A 19,658-nucleotide genomic window follows, 5' to 3' on the forward strand; every position below is an offset into this window, starting at 1 on the left:
TCAGGCTGTTTAACAGTTAGCTTTCTTTTGTAAGTAGAAAGAGTACACTCAAAAATAATGATTAAAAGTATAGTAAATATATAAACCAGTAACATCGTTGTTTATTATCATGATCAAGTGTTATGTACTGTACATAATTGTATGTGCTATATTTTTGCAGGACTGGCAGCACACCAGCATCCTCACAAACACCTGAGTAATGCATTAGGCAAGGACATTACAATGGCTTTGCATTACTAGGCGACAGGAATTTTTCAACTCCCTTATAATCTTTTTGTTTTTTCCTTTCCAACTTTTATTTTAGGTTCAAGGGGTCCATGTGCAGGTTTGTTACATGGGTAAGTTGTGTGCTTTAGGGGTCTGGTGTACAGATAATTTTGTCATGCAGGTAATCAGCATAATACTCAATAGTCCCCTCCTTCTACCCTCCACCCTCAAGCAAGCCCCGGTGTCCACTGTTTCCTTCTTCGTGTTTGTATGTGCTCAATGTTTAGCTCCCACTTTGCAGGGAGAACATGTGGTATTTGTTTTTCTGTTTCTATGTTAATTCACTTAGGATAATGGTCTCCAGCTGCATCCATGTGGCTGCAAAGGACATGATTTGTTTTTTTTTGTTTCTTTTATTGGCTGCACAATATTCCATACTACATATGTGCTACATTTTCTTTATCTAGTCCACTGTTGATGGGCATCTAGGTTGGTTTCATGTCTTTGAGGTTATGAATAGTGCTGTGATGAACATACATGTGCAAGTGTCTCTATGGTAGAACAGTTTCTATTCCTTTGGGTATGTAACCAGTAATGAGATTGCTGGGTTGAATGGTAGTTCTGTTTGAAGTTCTTTGAGAAGTCTCCAGACTGCTTTCCACAGTGACCACGGCAATCAGACAAGAGAAAGAAATAAAAGGGATCTAAATAGAAAGAGAGGAAATTAAACTACTTCTCTTTGAAGACTACATGATTCCATACCTAGAAAACCCCATAGTCTCTGCCCAAATGCTCCTGTCTCTGTGAACAACTTCAGCAAAGTTTCGGGATACAAAATCAATGTACAAAAGTTAGTAGCATTTCTACGCATCAGTAATATCCAAGCTGAGAATGAAATCAAGAACACAATTCCATTCACAACAGTCCATTATAATCTTCTGGAACCACTGTGTGTATGTGATCCATCATTGACTGAAATGTCATTATTTGCTATATGTCTGTCTGTGTTTACTCTTCCCTCAGAATTCAAAAATCCCCTTGTTCTGATATTCAGATGATACTGATATTTTAGTCTTCTTTCATGCATTGAAATGCTCTATGAAAAGTAGGCATACAAATTCTAGAAGAGCACTGTACATATCTCCCTTGCTTAGGGATTCTTATCTTTACTCTTCTCATTTTATGTACTCTGTTTGGTTGATTACAAGGAAAACAAACTCAGCAAGATCAAACTTGAATGCATTATCTCTCTCTTCCAATCATCTACTCCCTCTTTTCTCTTTTGATTAGTGAAGTCCCACAAAGAAACCTGGTGGTCATCCTGTTCTTTACAACTTCCCCCCCAGCAAACACCCAGACATAGCCAGTGACCCAGTAGGTCTTATATATTCCACCCTCGTTACCATCTATCTATCCTTACACTGCACCTAGAGTGAATTAAACAAAAATCCTATTTTGAGATAATTATAAATTCACATGCAGTTGTGAGAAATAATAGAGATTCCTTATGTCTATCACCTAGTTTTCCCCAAAGGTAACAGCTTGCGTATTATAGTATAGAATCACATACTGGAAATTGACATTGATACTCTGTTAGTCTATTCAAACTACTATAAAATTACCATAAACTCGGTGTCTTATAAACAACAGAAATTTATTTCTCACAGTTCTGAAGGGTGGAGAATCCAAAGTAAAGAAGCCAGTAAATTCAGTGCTTGCTGAGGGCCTGCTTTATGATTCAGTCTCTGTGGGAGGGTAGGAGCCTGCTTTCTATAAGCACCAGTAACAAACTCAAATGGGTTTAACATGGAGCAACCCCCCTTCCAATTTTTGTAATTTTTCCAGTTCCCTGACTTTACTGAGTCTCTGCTCACCAGCCCTGCATTCCTTCATTCTTCCTTTAAAATGCCTGGTGACCTCTGTACAAATTGATCTCCACTTTTACCTAGTGTGCTTCCAGCTTTGACAGGTTTTTCTTTGACAGTAGTGATATTTCATTGTGGTTTTAATTTGCATTCCTCTAATGGCTAATTTTGTTGAACATATTTTTATGCTCGTATTTGCCATCTGCATATACTCTTCAGTAAAATGTGTTACCCTTTTGCCCATTTTATTTTGATTGTTTTGTTTTATACTGTTGACTTTTGAGAGCTCCTTATATATTCTAAATAATTGCGCTGTGTCACATATGTTGTTTGCAGATACTTTCTCCTAGTCTGGAACCTGTCTTTTCATCCTTTTTACAGGGGCTTTTGCAAAACAAAATTTTTTCATCCTTATATGCTCCAATTTAGAAATTTTTTATTTTACAAATCATGCTATTGGTGTGAAGTCTAAGAACTCTTCCTAGTCCCAAGACTCGAAGATTTTCTCTGCTTTTTTCTAAATATTTTATAGTTTTACATTTTAAAATTAAGTTTATGATCTATTTTGAGTTAATTTTTTTATAAACAAAATTCTTTCCTGGAGTTTTAGTAGGTATTATATTATACCTATAAATCAATTTGGAAATTGACCTTGATAATCTTTCTGTTGAGTCTTTTAATCTGTGAACATGGTATGTTTCTTCATTTATTTGGTTTTTTAAAATTATTTTATCAGCATTTTGTAACTTTCAGGATGCTATATATGTTTTTATTAGGCTTATGCCTAAATGTTGTATTACCTTTGGAGCAGTTATAAATAGTATTGTGTTTTTTCAAATTTCAAATTCCGTCTGTTCATTGTTAGCATATAGAAATGCAATTTGTTTTTGTGTATCGATCTTGTATCCTGCAATTTTGTTGTACTTACTAATTCATGAGTTTTCTATGTACACAATTGTATCACCTGCAAATAGGGTCAGTTTTCTTTCTTTGCAATGTGTATACCATTTATTTAGAGTGTTATGTTTTAATGAACTCATAATCATATCATCACCCCTTTTAATAGCCTTCCTTTTTTTCCCTAAATTAATCCTTAGAAGGGAATATAGACTGTTCAGGATCTCTGTTTCCTCTACTCTGTAAATCTCATCTCATATTTTAACATTAACTTACTTCACAGTCTGGCTCAGCTGTTTTTAGTTTGCAAAATTTAATGTGTTTTACCTTGATCTTGGGTCTTGGTATATGCATCCTTTCCCCCATAGTTATCAGCTACTCAGCTCAAGATTCACATCCTCCAGGAACCATTGCCTCACCTCTTCAAAATGATGTCCAACTTAACTGCTTCGTCAGAGTCTGTAACAGCTCAAATGAGACCTGTTTGTGTCATTCTGTTTCTTAGCCACTGCACTGTAACTTCCTTGAGAGAAGGCACTGGCCTTTTAGCTCTTGGTCCTAAGTATCTGTTATCATGCTTGGCACATAGTAGAAATACAGTGAAGGTTTGCTGAATGAGTGAATAAATAATTAGATGTTAATATATACCTTTTTTCCATTAGAGATTATTAATCTAACTCTCTAAAATGTTCATAAAGAATCAACCTGATTTACTACCAAGATGTTCAGTGGATAAAAAAAATTTACCGGAGGCCGGGCGCGGTGGCTCAAGCCTGTAATCCCAGCACTTTGGGAGGCCGAGACGGGCGGATCACGAGGTCAGGAGATCGAGACCATCCTGGCTAACACGGTGAAACCCCGTCTCTACTAAAAAATACAAAAAAACCTAGCCGGGCGAGGTGGCGGGCGTCTGTAGTCCCAGCTACTCGGGAGGCTGAGGCAGGAGAATGGCGTGAACCCGGGAGGCGGAGCTTGCAGTGAGCTGAGATCCGGCCACTGCACTCCAGTCTGGGCGACAAAGCGAGACTCTGTCTCAACAAAAAAATAAAAAATAAAAAATAAAAAAAAATTTACCTTAGCAGTAAGCCACACTTGTACAACTCTGTAAAAAGTACTTTCTCAATGTATTTACTATAGTTAATTCTCAAAAAGACTTTGTGAGATGTGTATTATTCCAATGTTTATTTTTCCCAAAGGGAAACAAAGCTCAAGGAGGTTAAATGATTTTCCAGGATTGTATTATACAACTAAGTGGCTGAAGCTGACTCACTGCCAGGACTTCCGACCCTAAAGTATATATTATTTTAGCTCCATAAATACATCAACAGACATCTACAATAGTAAAGTCTGCATACCAATTTGTTTTTCCCAATACTAGTGATAAATTTGCACAGATAGCTGTATACTCTCTTACTTGTCCCCCGGGTATCTCTCTGAGGTCTTTGACAGGGCAGGAAATATGTCTGTGGTCATAGGGAAGGAGAGCACCACATCTACTCCTCCCATATTTTAACCAGTTATACCAACTTCCCAGAAGGATGGATTTAAAGATCTAGATGATCTATTTTAAATAAGATAACTTTAGTATATCTGACTAGAATATACTAGTATATGTATATAGTATATAGAATAAACTAGAATATGACTAGTATATCTGACTTAAAATCTCTTTCCAGATAACTCATTTTTTTAGTCTCTAATAGATAATTTTTAACATAGTATCTTAATTTTAAAAAATAGTAGTTCCGAATTAAAAAAGAAATTCAATCAACATGTAAAATGAGCAAAACCTTTGACCAATCATTGAGTTATGTACATTAACTTTTGACTGAAGTCTAGCAGCTTCAAATTTTTATGTATTAATTTTTTTTCATAAAACACTATATTTGTTTATATTGTGAACTACCAAAGAAAAAACTACTAAGGAAAAATACCAAAATATTTGATCATGGATTGTAAACATTTTAGAAAAACTATGACTATGTAGAAAAAATATGTAGTATATTTTTAATTTCCTTTCTGGGTTCCATACTATTTTGAGTTTGGCAGAGGGGCTTTATCCTGTGATAATTTTTTTTTTGTACTCTTTATTCATTGGAAAATATACACAGCTGTCTGTTTTGTTTGTTTGTTTTTAACCTTTGTTCCCTGGGGAAACAAAATCTGATATACTAGCAAGATAACGGGTACATATAAAAGTCACAGCACAGCTAAGGCTAAATACTTAAAACATATTTGAGTTTTCAAAAACTTCACAGTATCCCTAGGATATGGTCTTCAGGGAAAGGGCAGTGACCCTGTGTCTTTCTTTAGACTATTATTAAAAAGACAAGCTGGCAACCTGAGCTCAACTTCTTTTTTCCCATTTATTAATACCGTCAAAGTCTTTTGCAAAGTCCTCTTCAAAAGATCTTCCCCTTTTCAAGTTTTAGACCTTGAAGAGTTCCTATTAAAAATAACCCATTTACAGGGACTTTATTCTTCATATACAGAGAGTCTTAAATATATTTTATATAATGAAATGGACTAAAGTCTCAAAGTTCCCATAATGCTATTCTGAGAATCTGTCACAATCTATGTGATTGGAACTCTGTTAAGACTAGCAAATTTGCAAATAGGTATCCAAAATCTAACCATCATATTACAGTCTCGATTCTGCCTCATGAGATGGCTGTTGTTATGAAGGAACTCAGTGGTTCTTTTAATATAAAGAATATTTGTGTTGAGAAGGTAGACCTCATGTTAACTGTTCTTGCCACCCAAAACAGAGGGCACAGTGAAACTTTGGAAGGTGTTGGATATGTCTGTTACCTTGATTGTGGTAATGGGCCAAACTCATCAAATTGTGCATATTACATATGTGCAGGTTTTGTACATCAACCATACCTTAATAAATCTGGTAAAAATAATAATTTTGTTATTAAAATATTCTTGGTATCATGAATGCTGACACACTTGTGCCTATGACTTAAGAATTCAGGGGGCAAATTAGAAGGAACACATCAGTTTCTAACTGATTATTATTGATCACTCACAGTGTGCAAGGCACCCAGTTGAATAGTGGAATGACCCGAGTTTTCAAGATCAACCTGCCCTGATGGAGCTTGACATCTGTGGGAAAACAAATGAGAGAAAGAGAGAACATGGAAATCTCTTTTAATACAAAAGTAATCTTGCTTATGAGTTTCATTTCAGAATCTGTTCCCTAAGTGTTTCATTCTCCAAGAGACTGTTTATTTGTCAGAAATGGGAAAAAGGAAAAATAAGTAGGAACATATAAATTTGCTTCTTGGACTCATTATCATATTTATAACTTTGGGATTAATTGCTGTGGAAAAATTCCAATGCCATAAACTGAGAATTGTGACTGCAAATGAGAATGAAGCAGCAAGGGTTCTGAAGAAACAAAAGTCTTATTTTTCTAAAACTGGAGAAGAGCAAATTCTTGCATATGGTACTAACAATGGCGAAAAAGATAAATTACTTCCAAATCATTTATGGCCATTGAAAACCTGAAAGAAGTCTTACAAGGTTTTCATCATTTAAGAAGCCACAGTCTGCGAGAAAACTGGCGATTAATTTGCCTGTTTACTTTCTTTAAAACCACTTGATATGCTCTAGCAAGCCACTTTGATACACAAAGTATATTCATTATTTTTATACACCATTATGTGGTCGGTTTTAATAAACCATTCAAAGTAGTAGAGTTTAAGGAAAAGCAAAACAATAGAATTCTTAAAATTATTTAGTTAAAAGAAGATCCCTTAATTACCCCACTTTTAGAAAATGATAATATGTAATTTTTTTGTTTATGGCTTAGCCTGCATTTGGATTTTAATTTAAACAAATAAAATTATTTAATAGAGGGTTATTAAGCAGGTTTTACATTGCAGCTGTTCCAGTCCCTCAGGTAAATACTCATTGAGAGAGCTTATTAAAGTTTGTTCTACTTATTTATGTTTAAATTCTTATTCTTTTTCCCTTATGTGAAACCTTTGTGGGGGCAGAACTCCAACTGATTTTAAACAGAGTTCCATGCAGAAGGATCTGTGGAGACCAACAAACCTGGAATGCTTATTAAGTAATTGCCTTTGATGTTCTTGATCTATATGTGTCTCATTTTCAATAGCATTTTTTTGAAATATAAGTTTTTCTCTGAATAAAGACATTTGGAAAGTATAGCTTTTTTATCCTAGCAAAGGATTGCATAGTCAAAAGGGGATAGAAAAAATAACAAATATTTTAAACATTTAAAAAATATTTTACAATAAACATATTTAAAACATGTAAAATATGAAAAAAGACGGTGGGGCGTGGTGGCTCACGCCTGTAATCCCAGCACTTTGGGAGGCCGAGGCAGGCGGGTAACAAGGTCAAGTGAGCGAGACCATCCTGGCCAACAAAGTGAAACCCCAACTCTACGAAAAATACAAAAATTAGTCGGGCATGATGGCATGTGCCTGTAATCTCAGCTACTCAGGAGGCTAAGGCAGGAGAATCACTTGAACCTGGGAGGTGGAGGTTGCAGTGAGACGAGATTGTGCCACTGCATTCCAGCCTGGCAACAAAGTGAAACTGTGTCTCAAAAAAAAAAAAAAAAAAAAAAAAAGAAAAAAGACATGGACACTGTATGATGTGAGGTGAAAATGCTGTAGACAAAGCAAGTATTGCTTGCATAGTAAAAGAAATGGCAAAGTTAGAGGAGAAAGGAATTAAAAGATATATTCCAACCCTGATCCAACTTCCTCTTTGACTGTTTATTTCTCTAACCAATTTATAGAGAAAATTTAAAAAAATTCTTAATTTTATTACAGCTACATGCAGGAGAAATCTAAATAAGAAGAAACTAAGAGAAAAAAAAGACTTCTCCGACTGAAGGATTCAATAGAAAAGTAAATGAAATGTGCGTGAGATGACTTGTGAGAGAAAATGTTGCTATGCATGATGATCTATATGTTGGGTATGGAAGGCTAAGATGAAAAAGATAAGTGACAGGTGTTGAGCCCAGTGACTGGAAGAGTAATTATAACAAACAGCAAGTAGAAGGAAAATGTATTTAGGGAAAAAGATGGCTATCTTTCATACTGGTGTGTTAAGATAGCTGTTGTAGTAGGCTCTAAATGCAGGAAGGAGGTAGGAGGGTTTAATGAAAGACTTGAGCTTACAGTCCTAGATCTTATGGAAATTTGCTCTTTGATATTAAACCTTTAGAAATTAGTATCTTGTTCTACATCCTCAATTTCACTTCCAGTTCTCTTAGATGCAGTAAGCTTATCTTGGCAGGGTAGGGGTTGGGGAGTGCTTTGAACTTATGTTTGATATCAACAGCAATAATACATTTGTGACTTCTCTCTCCCTAACTGAGAAACACATTCTCATCAAAATAACCAGTGGAATATTTCTTTAAAGAATGTAACAATAATTTAAAATTTTTGTTGTTATATATTAGGACCACGGAGACTAGAAACAAATATGCTATATATAGTCTTTTAAATCCTACATATATAAGTAAATATATACATGTAAATATATATCTACATCTATATTAACTTTCCAAATATACACCCACTACTGCCTCTCTTCATTTAGCCTCCAATACTCTGCCAGCCACCGCTACCACTGTTTCATCCCTGTGTAGACACCCTCCTCTCACTGCCCCAAGATCCACAATTCTACCTTGGTTCTCCCTCTGTTTGGATGCCCTCCCACCTACTGGGCTCTGACACAACATGCTGGGGTGCCTCCCGATAGTGATGCCTGCCTCATCATCATCCTACTTGGATTCCAGCGTCCTGTGCTGGTCTGCTCCTACTCTGGATTTTCTGCTTACCAGACTCGGCTCTAACACCCTGCTTCAGGCCATGACAGCTCAACCTACCTCCTTTCTACTTGACACCTTGACACATATTTGCATATGGTACTAACAATGACAAAGAAGAAAATTACTTACTTAATGATATTCAGAGTGAATTATTTACGAAGAGAATAGGATGGAAAGGGGGATAAGATATAAATACTAAATTAAGTAGAAGTAGGACTTTATGATCCTTTCAAGAGACTTTTCCCAAGTGAGTTCTATTTTTCAAGTTCTATGTAAAAGATATGCAGGAGTAATATGGGAGAGAAGGCTAAATATATTGGCTATTGTACTCCAAAGCAGAAAATACTATGAAATATTTAAGTCTGGGAGCACTGAACACCAGCAGCTGACTTTCCAGGAATCAGAAACGGATTCTTTATAGAGGATTACTTCCTGTGCAAAAAAAAGCAAAAACAAAAACCAAAAACTAATATAGTAGGCCTCAGCCTGCTATCTTTAGAAAGGTGACTTGAGGCCGGGCTTGGTGGCTCACGATTGTAATTTCAGCACTTTGGAGGACCAAGGTGGGTGGATCACTTGAGGCCAGGAGTTTGAGACCAGCCTGGGCAACATGGTAAAACCCCCATCTCTACTAACAACACAAAAAGTAACTGGGCATGGTGGCACATACCTGTAATCCCAGCTACTTAAGAGACTGAGGTACAAGAATCCCTTGAACCTGGAGGCAGATGTTACAGTGAGCTGAGATCGCGCCACTGCATTCCAGCCTGTGCGACAGACCAAGACTCTGTCTGCTCCCCCAAAAATAAAATAAAATAAAATATAAAATAGGAAGACTGTTTAAAAGGTTGGCCCTTGGTTGACATCTAGAAACTTGGTTCCCAGTCAACAGTTAACTGATAAAGGTGGTTCATTGTGCTTTGTCTGTGCAAACAATATGGCTTATACTTAACATCTACTTTTCTTTTGGGAGTCAGGAATGTTAGTAAATTCTAGGCAGAGGGTACCTGCATGACCAGTCCCCAGCTAGGTCTCTAATGGACTTCACTGGGCAGAAACATAGCACACATCACAGATATTGCTGCATTTTGTTACTGGAAGAGGATACTGTGTGTGACACCTCATGGGAAGAAGAAAACTTAAGAAAATCACATGGATTCCTCCCAACACTGCACCTTTTCCCAGTATGATCCAACTGTGTATCCTTACTACATTGCTATAATAAATCTTTGTGGTAAGTACACCCAAATGCTGAATCCTGTGAGTCTTTCTAGGAAATCTATGAATATGGGGGTGGTCTTGGAGCTAGCCAACACAGTCCTCAACTGAGTTTTTAAAACTCCAGTTTTACCAAGTTAAGATGAAATTTAAGAGAGAAAGCTGCCCAGAAATGACAGAAGACAGTGTAGGATAAAGCATAGAAGTAAGAACTCAATGTTGAGGAACATGGTGGGATCCACACATAATTTCTTATTTCTGAAGCATTACATTAAAGGAAGGCAGTGTCATAAAATATAAGCAGAAGGCAATGCTCAGAGGTCCTTAAGAAATATTACTTCTTAACACTTTAGGAAGTATTCTTGCTGATGAATAAGTAAGGTTGAGATATTATCAATGGATATTTGGTAAAATAAAAAAATAGGCTTTTATCATTAGTCATTTGAGCAAACTTGTTGGTGCTATTGTTGTAAGTAATTAATACACTGGAAATTCATTTACCGTGGAGCTATCTGGTATTCCACATTTTTAGATGCTGAATCATATCAAAGTGCTTTTCAACTTAATAGTTGCAATAGACTATGACATATTTTATCCTATTTATAAATTTTGATAATATGAGAAGAGGTAAATTCATAGGTGATGGATTAATATTTTTTTATGTCAAGAATTTCCCATAGGAGATAATTTCAAAGTGATATATTACTAAGCACAATTTAACATCAACCATAGAGTGTTTCTAATGTTTAAACTGTAAATGTTATCACTTGACAAATTTTAAGGAACTTATATCTAATGATTTGAATACAATAAAATAAAAAATATCTTAATAGAATGTTATATCATTTCATAAATATTTCTTTTTGTCCAAGATATCATTTTCCTAAATGAGATGATGTTTTACATGTCTTAATAATTTTTTTTAGAAAATGTAATCCACATAATTTTATCTGAATTTATTGAGCCCAGTGATTATAAATAACACTAATTAATAGTTTTGTTAATGTTTAGGATATACATGAATCCTTTGTGGGAAGTTTCCATGATTTATCACAGATAAATTTATATTATGGAAATATAAAATGGCTAATAATATCATACTCAGTGACTTTTCACTCAATAATTTTTCTCATGCTGATTTTTATTTCCTCTGACTATTGAGTTAATTTGTCTTCTTGTCAGTCATACTTTGAATGAGCTATGCCTCACAATGCAGAGTAAATAGTCAACATTTTTTATAGTTATGGAATTTTCCCCTAATGCCTTACGTGTTGCTTGGAAAAGATGTGCTTCACTGCAGGTCAGTAAAATGGAAAAATACATGACTGAATCTGAATCTTTGGATTGATAATGTCTGCAAGGACCTTTTCATTTAGGAGAAAACATTAAGAAAGACACGACCTACCTTGCAACCAATATTATGGATAAAATCACGAAGGTAGTTGCTTTAGAGAAAGTAATATAGCACTTTTTGAATCAAAATTGCAAATATTATATGATATTTTAAAAACAGATGAAAATACATTTTGGGGATGTTAAATCAATTCCTGTATTTCAGGTACTAGTAAAATGTGACACAAATAAGACAACTAAATAAAAAACTTCTACACACTTAACAATGATGTTGAAGGTTAACATAAGATAGCATATATTTGAAATTAAACATTAATTGAATGTGAAAGTAATGTATGTTAGATTTTAAGATTCTTGTAGTTTTAAATATACATTTTTTCTAATTTTTATGTATATTAACGTTTTCATAAATTTAGATAACATTCTGACAAATTTCACTTTGCAAAAATTTCGATTGTGTATACTTTTGAAAGCCTTAATTATCCTTTTTTAGTCTTGATTTCTATCTCTCTGTATTAGTTCATTCTAATATTGCTATAAAGAACTACCTGAGACTGAGTATTTGTGAAGAAAAGAGATTTAATTGCCTCACAGTTCTGTAGGCTTAACAGGAAGCATGACTGGGTGGACGGTGCTCAGGAAACTTACAATCATGACAGAAGCCAATTGGAAGCAAGCACAACTTACCATAGCAGAGCAGGAGAGAGAGAGTGAAGACGGAAGTGCCACACACATTTAAACCATTGGATCTCATGAGAACACACTCACTATCAAGAGAACAGCAAGGGGGACATCCACTTTTATGATTCAATCACCTGCTACCATGCCCCTCTTCATATTTGACACATGAGATTTGAGCAGGAACACAAATCCAAACCATATCATTGTCCCCTGGCCCCTCCCAAATCTCATGTCCCTCTCCCATTGCCAAATACAGTTGTCCCTTCTCAAGAGTCCCCCAGTATTAACTCATTTCAGCATTAACTCAAAAGTCTACACTCCAAAGTCTCAGCTAAGACTTTGGTGCCAGGTAAGTCCCTTTCACCTATGAACCTGTAAGGTCAAAAACAAGTTATTATAATTATTTCCAAGATACACTGGGTTTATAGGCATTGGATAAATGCCATTTTAAATGGGAGAAATTGACCAAAATGAAGGGGCTAACAGACCCCATGCAAGTCTGAAACCCAGCTGGGCAGTCATTATATCTTAAAGTTCCAAAATGATGTCTTGACTCCATGGCTCAGATCTAGGGCATGATGATGCAAGGGATGGGCTACCAAGGCCTTGGGCAGCTCGTCCTCTGTGACTCTGCAGGGTACACCCCCACATGGCTACTTTCAAGAGGTAGCATTGAGGTTCTGCAGCTTTTCCAGGTACACAATGCAAGCTATTGGTGAATCTACCATTCTGGGGTCTGGAAGACAATGGTCCTCTTCTCACAGCTCCACAAGGCAGTGCCCCAGTAGGGGATCTGTGTGGGACTCCAACTCCACATTTCCCATCTGCACTGCCCTAATAGAGGTACTCCATGAGGGCTGAACCCCTGCAGCAGACTTTTACGTGGACATCCAGGGATTTCTATACATCCTCTGAAATCTAGGAGGAGGTTACCAAACCTCGATTCTTGCCTTCTGTGTACCTACAGGCCCGTCACCATGTGGAAGCTGCCAAGACTTGGGGCTTGCACCCTCTGAAGCCATGACCTGAGATATACCTTGGCCCTTTTAGCTATGGCTGGAGCTGGGGTGACTGGGGTGCAGGGCACCATGTCTCAAGGCTACAAAGAATAGCAGGTCCCTGGGTCTGGCCCAAGGAACAATTTTTCTCTCCTAAGTCTTCAGACCTGTGATGGGTGGAGCTACTGCAAAGATCTCTGAAATGCCCTACAGACATTTTCCCCATTGTCTTGGTCATTAGCATTCAGCTCCTCTTTACTTATGTAAATTTCTGCAGCTGGCTGCTTGAATATCTCCCCAGGAAAAAATTTCTTTTTCTACCACATGGTCGGGCTGCAAATTTTTCAAACTTTCATCTGCCTCCCTTTTAAATGTAAGTTCTAGTTTTAGGTTATTCCTTTGTTTATGCAAAGGAGCATAGGCTCTTAGAAGCAACCAGGTCTCATCTTGAACACTTTGCTGCTTAGAATTTTTTTTTTGCCAGATACCCTAAATCATCTCTCTCAAGTTTAAAGTTCCACAGATCCCCAAAGCAGGAGCACAATGCTGCCAGTCTCTTTGCTAATGCATAGCAGGAATGACCTTTGCTCCAGTTCCAAATGTGTTCCTCATCTCCGTATGAGAAGGCCTTAGCCTGAATTTCATTGTCCACATCACTATCAACCTTTTTGTCACAACCATTCAACAAGTCTCTAGGAAGTTTCAAACTTTCCCACAACTTCCTGTCTTCTTCTGAGCCCTCCAAAGTGTTCCAACCGCTGCCCATTATGCAGTTCCAAAGTAACTTCCACATTTTCAGGTATCTTTTTAGCAGTACCCCACCTCTGGTACCAGATTTCGAGTTTAGTCTGTTCTCACACTGCTAAAAAGAACTACCTAAGATTGAGTAATTTATGAAGAAAAGAGGTTTGATTGACACAGTTCCACACGCTTAACAGTAAGCATGACTGGGAGGCTTGAGAAAACTTATAAGCGGCCAAACGCAGTGGCTCACGCCTGTAATCCCAGCACTTGGGAGATCAAGGCAGGTGGATCATCAGATGTCAGGAGTTCGAGACCAGCCTGACCAACGTGGAGCAGCCATGTCTCTGCTAAATATACAAAAATTAGCCTGATGTGGTGGTGCATGCCTGTAATCCCAGCTACTTGGCAGGCTGAGGCAGGAGAATCACTTGAACCTGGAAGTGGAGGTTGCGGTGAGCCGAGATAATGCCATTGCACTCCAGCCTGGACAACAAGTGTGAAAGTCTGTCTCAAAAAAAAAAAAAAGAAAAGAAAAGAAATAAGAAAACTTACAAGCATGATGCAAGGCGGAGGGGAAGCAAGCACATCTTACCATGGCAGAGCAGGAGAGAGAAAGAGAGACAGAGAGAGAGAGAGAGAGAGAGACAAAGGGGGAAGTACCACACACTTTTAAACCATCAGATCTCAGGAACTCACTATCACAAGAACAGCAAGGGTGAAATCTGCCCCCATGATCCAGTCATCTCCCATCAGGCCCTTCATTCAATTTGACATGAGATTTGGACAGGGACACAAATCCAAACCATATCAATCTCTCCTTATAAATTCATTGTTTTATGTACTGAGTCCATACTTTGGGCCGAGGTCTGTTCTAAGCACTCATAATAAAAAGCCAACTAAACAGAGTAAGCTTGGCTGTCCTGGAGGTCACATTCACATTACAAGGAAATGTTCTATTAATACAGGATGTGTACCTCTTACGAATAATTTCATTTACTTTGTTCAGAATACTATTGCCTTTTAACTACTTCAATACTATATGCCCCAAAACTACAAGTCATTTTCTTTGTTCCATTATGTGGGTGGGAAGTCACAATATACACACATTGGTGAGGAAGTCATGTGATAAGTGCACCTAATTAACAATTGGTAGCAGTTTTCAGGTGGGAGCTTGGGGAGGACTTAGGGCCTAAAGCCTCACCTCCTTTCCATGCAGATCTCTCCATGTGGTTTGGGCTTCCTCACAGTGTGGTGGCTGAGTTCCAAGGGCATGTATCCAGAGCAAGAGCTAGACAGAAACTATGTTGCTTAGATGACTAATCTTGGCTGTCACATAGTGTCACTATCAGTTTATTATTGCTTCAACAAACCCATTCAAGGTCAAAGTGAGGGGGGTTCAACACTACCCTATAATGGCAAAGTGGCAAGATTCTAGAAGATGATGTGAAACTGGAAATTGCAGTCATTTCTGAAAAGTACAATCTATTACAGCTGTAATGTATGGGAAAATATTACCATATTTCTGAGGTATAAGTTTTTGTAATGTTTATAAAATAATGAATGAACAGATACTAAAGATTTGAATTTTTTCAAAATACCCTAGGTCTTATAGCACAAAAATGATCTTTATAGAAGAGGTACAGTTACAGTAACACATCAGGACTCATTACTCAAATACTTATTAATAAACCATGGTATTGTTTTAGTCTGTTTTCACACTAGTATAAAGAACTTCCCTGAGACTGGGTAATTTATAAAGGAAAGAGGCTTAATTGAATTACAGTTCCACATGACCAGGGAGGCCTCAGGAAATTTACAATCATGGCAGAAGGGGCAGCAGGCATCTTCTTCACAAGGCGGCAGGGGAGAGAAGAGAGGAGAAATCACCACTTATAAAACCATCAGATCTGGTGAGAACTCACTCACTATCATGAGAACAGCGTGGAGAAAACTGCACCCATGTTCTAATCACCTTCCACCAGGTCCATCCCTCAACACATGGGGATTGTGGGGATTACAATTTGAAATGAGATTTGGGTGGAGACCCAAAGCCAAACCATATCAGGTACAATCAAGTATAAACCTCCATTCCTGTGTTCCATTTCAGTCATTAAAAGGATGTGGTTGCTTAAATGTAATGAAACTCTATATGAGTAATGGTTTACTATTAGTAGAAATGGTAACTTGAATAAACTAGCCTTATAGACATTATAATAAGAGTTCACAGTCAACGTTAGAATAAATATGAAAGGGCATATATTAATACATTTGACTGTAAGAGTCAACACTAACATTTGTGGGTGGGATTTTAAACTAGGTTTATCTTTTACACATAGACATGAGTAAAGATGCCTATATCCATAAAAATCAAATACTGATCCTGTGTTATACCATAAATATCATTTGTCAGTGTCTTTTTTTTTTTTTTTTTTTTTTTTTTGAGACAGAGTCTCACTCTGTCGCCCAGGCTGGAGTGCAGTGGCCGGATCTCAGCTCACTGCAAGCTCTGCCTCCCGGGTTCACGCCATTCTCCTGCCTCCGCCTCCCGAGCAGCTGGGACTACAGGCGCCCGCCACCTCGCCCGGCTAATTTTTTGTATTTTTAGTAGAGACGGGGTTTCACTGTGGTCTCGATCTCCTGACCTTGTGATCCGCCCGCCTCAGCCTCCCAAAGTGCTGGGATTACAGGCGTGAGCCACTGCGCCCGGCTGTCAGTGTCTTATAACTTGAAGATAACATTATCTAGATTGCAGTTGAGTTAGAATCAATTATTTTTCCTTTCACCATACATTTATTGAGTGTTTATGATCAAGGGAATATGTGTCACAGATTGTCAGACATGGTAGGGACCCTACCGCTAAGGCTCCTATAATGTGGTAAAAGTAGCAAAAAATAAGAATGGAACATACGAGCAATATATCATGGGAGCAAGGAGAAGAAATAAATAAATTCTGACCTAGGAGAGAAGATGAAGAAAAATACTTTCATCCGTTAAGACTGAGCGTTAGGATAATAATGAGAGGAACCATTTTTAGATAATGAAGTGGGAAATTTGGAGTGAGGGAAAAAGGGCATTCCTTTCAAAAATAACAGTGTGGCCATTGCATCTATGATAAAAGGGTAAAAGAAGAATTTGAATTTGGATTTCTTCTGTGTTAAGGCATTAAAATTTAGTAGTTACCCTTGTAAGTAAAAATAAACTATTTGTAACAAGGTATAAAGTTACTCTCAAATCTATTAATTTTTCTTCATTCCTATTCTACTATGAACCCTCTTAGGTTTCTAAAATTGGCCTTCCTGCAACAGTTTCTTTTTCCTCCCAGATAAAGTCTACAGTGCACAATGATATTTTGGAAATTAAAGATATAAAAAAAAGTTTTACTTCACTCCACTAAATCTTTGTTTAAGAGCTCACCATCGCCTGGAGCATAAAGTTACAATATTATCTGCTATGGTCCCACTTTCTTTTTTGCAACTGTGGACCTCCCTCCTCTTCCCCATAACCCCAAAACCACCATTAACATACACATACTGTAATATAGTCATATCACAACATTGCAGATTTTAGTCTTATTTTTGGTTGTTGTCGTCATTTGTTTCTTATTTCTTTGCACACATTGTGGCTGATTCCCTCTGATTTTAATGCCATTCCTCTCCTTTCTCTATCTGGCAACTTCTTATTCATATATATCCTACTCTTTAATTTTTTTCTTCAAAACCGTACATTGTGTGCTTTCTCCCATAGAACCTTATATTTGTATGATCATGTTTATCATATTTTACAGTATGCAAGAATGAAATAGTATTTATCTTTGCACCTCACATGACAGACAGAATAGGTGTTTTCTTCTGACCCTAAGTACAGTACTTTTTACTGCTTCATGCCACATTACCTTTTAAAAACAGGAAAACAGGAGAAGCATTTATCAAGTGACTAAACATAATTTAAAACAAGCCAAATTATGAAAAGGTAATAAAATGTCATCTTAAAAAAACTTTGACTCTATCCATCGTTTTAAAGCCACGTTTATAGGCGTAGGTATTAATGAGAGAATGTGGAATTAACTGAATGACCTAAATGGCACTCTAAAAATAATTTACTAGTATAAGTTTAACACAAACATTCATTGCTTATATGTGGATTTCTGCTACACAATTAGCTAAGTTACTTAGAATTGGAATTCAGGATGATGAATGGTAATGCTATCTTTTCCAAATTTATTAGACTTGTATGAAACTCTCTGTCTTCAACACTTTGTTGGCATTACTCTTACCCATGAATAGAATACTGCTAGTGAATTTCCACTTATAGTAAAAAAATGTATTTGAGGAAAGAAAAATATCATTTGACTTCAAGTCACAAACTTCAAAGTGTCTAGACTCTACATAGATATATTCTCTCATCAATTTCTGTTTATAAAATATACTTGTCATTGAATTTTTATGTTTAGGCAGACTCTTACAATCTTTAGGCAGATTACATTAAGCTATTGAGCCCATTCATATGTATGTCAATAGGAATATATTCAGCTATATACGATTTTACACTCATTTGAGCAAAATAAAAAATCTGCAGAAAGCATGCAACACATAAAACTATAATTTTGGAGCCTGAAAAATTGAACAAGTGGATAATATAAGCAGTCATTAATGCACATTTAAAACATCTTTAATAAAAACTACTATGATTAATCCTCAGCTTACCAAAGGTTTTTGAATGAGATGTATAAAAAATACAGCAGATCATAAACCACCAGTCCAACAAAATCATTTTAATATACGTATTATTCAACTGGGAACCACAGATAGTCTAGATAACACATTAAAGGGTGAAAGTAGTCAGCACCTCACAACGTATTGTTTTCATTTTTGGTGGTGAAAACATGGATGCACTGTGCTTCAGTCCTTAAATCATTTTCTGATGGGATATCAGTAAAACTGGCCTGAATTTTTCACTTATATAACAATGTGCAAACCCTTCAAATAAGAGCAAATGTAATCATTAAAGAACTATTATGATGAGCTTAATTTGATGGAAACAAAGTAAAAGTTAATGTTTTATATGCAAATAATAATTATATGGCTTTTGTAGTCTAACCTATATTGCCATAGTCACTGACTCATAATCAGTTCAATGCTTATGGACCCAGCAAAGGTGGTCATTTCTGGAAATAGGAAGTAGAAAGGACAAATATTTGGAAGCAACTGAAATTCAAACATATTTTTCATAAAATACATCCATACATCTCTATAAATTCCCATGAAAATATATTTCAGGTTGGATAGAGTCTAACTGTGGGACATTTATAGAGTTCTAATAACTTCTGTGTTTCTTTGAATATTAAAACAGGTTAATTTCATTTGATATACAGTAGAATGCAAGCATACCATGAACAGAGTATCGCTTCTAAATATAAACTTTAATAGCAGAAAATTTACTTCTGAAGGAACCATGACAGCAGGAATGTCACGAAGACATGGATTTTCTCCTCTGCTAAGTCTAATACTTCCGTTTTGAGGTATCTTGGAATGTTGTTAGAGAGATGGGTAGTTTGAAAATGGGGCTAGGAAGACCAGCTCATCTTCAGCGCTGGCCTAAGTAGAGGTCACACCACAGAACATGAAAGGAAGTGATTGTAAAAGATATTGGTCTACAGAATTATTTCCTTGTAATAGCTTTATCTGGTTTTGCTATCAAAGTAATGCTGCCCATATAAAATAAGGTTGGAACTGGTTCCTCTTCCTCTATTTTCAGGAAGACATCTAGTAGCGTATTATTATTTCTTCCTTAAATGTTTGATAAAATTCACCAATGAAGCCGTCTTGGTATGGAGTTTTCTCTGTGGGAGGAAGTATTTAATTACAAATTCATTAC

Source organism: Macaca thibetana, chromosome 3, assembly GCF_024542745.1.
Source record: "Macaca thibetana thibetana isolate TM-01 chromosome 3, ASM2454274v1, whole genome shotgun sequence".
Classification (NCBI taxonomy): domain Eukaryota; kingdom Metazoa; phylum Chordata; class Mammalia; order Primates; family Cercopithecidae; genus Macaca; species Macaca thibetana.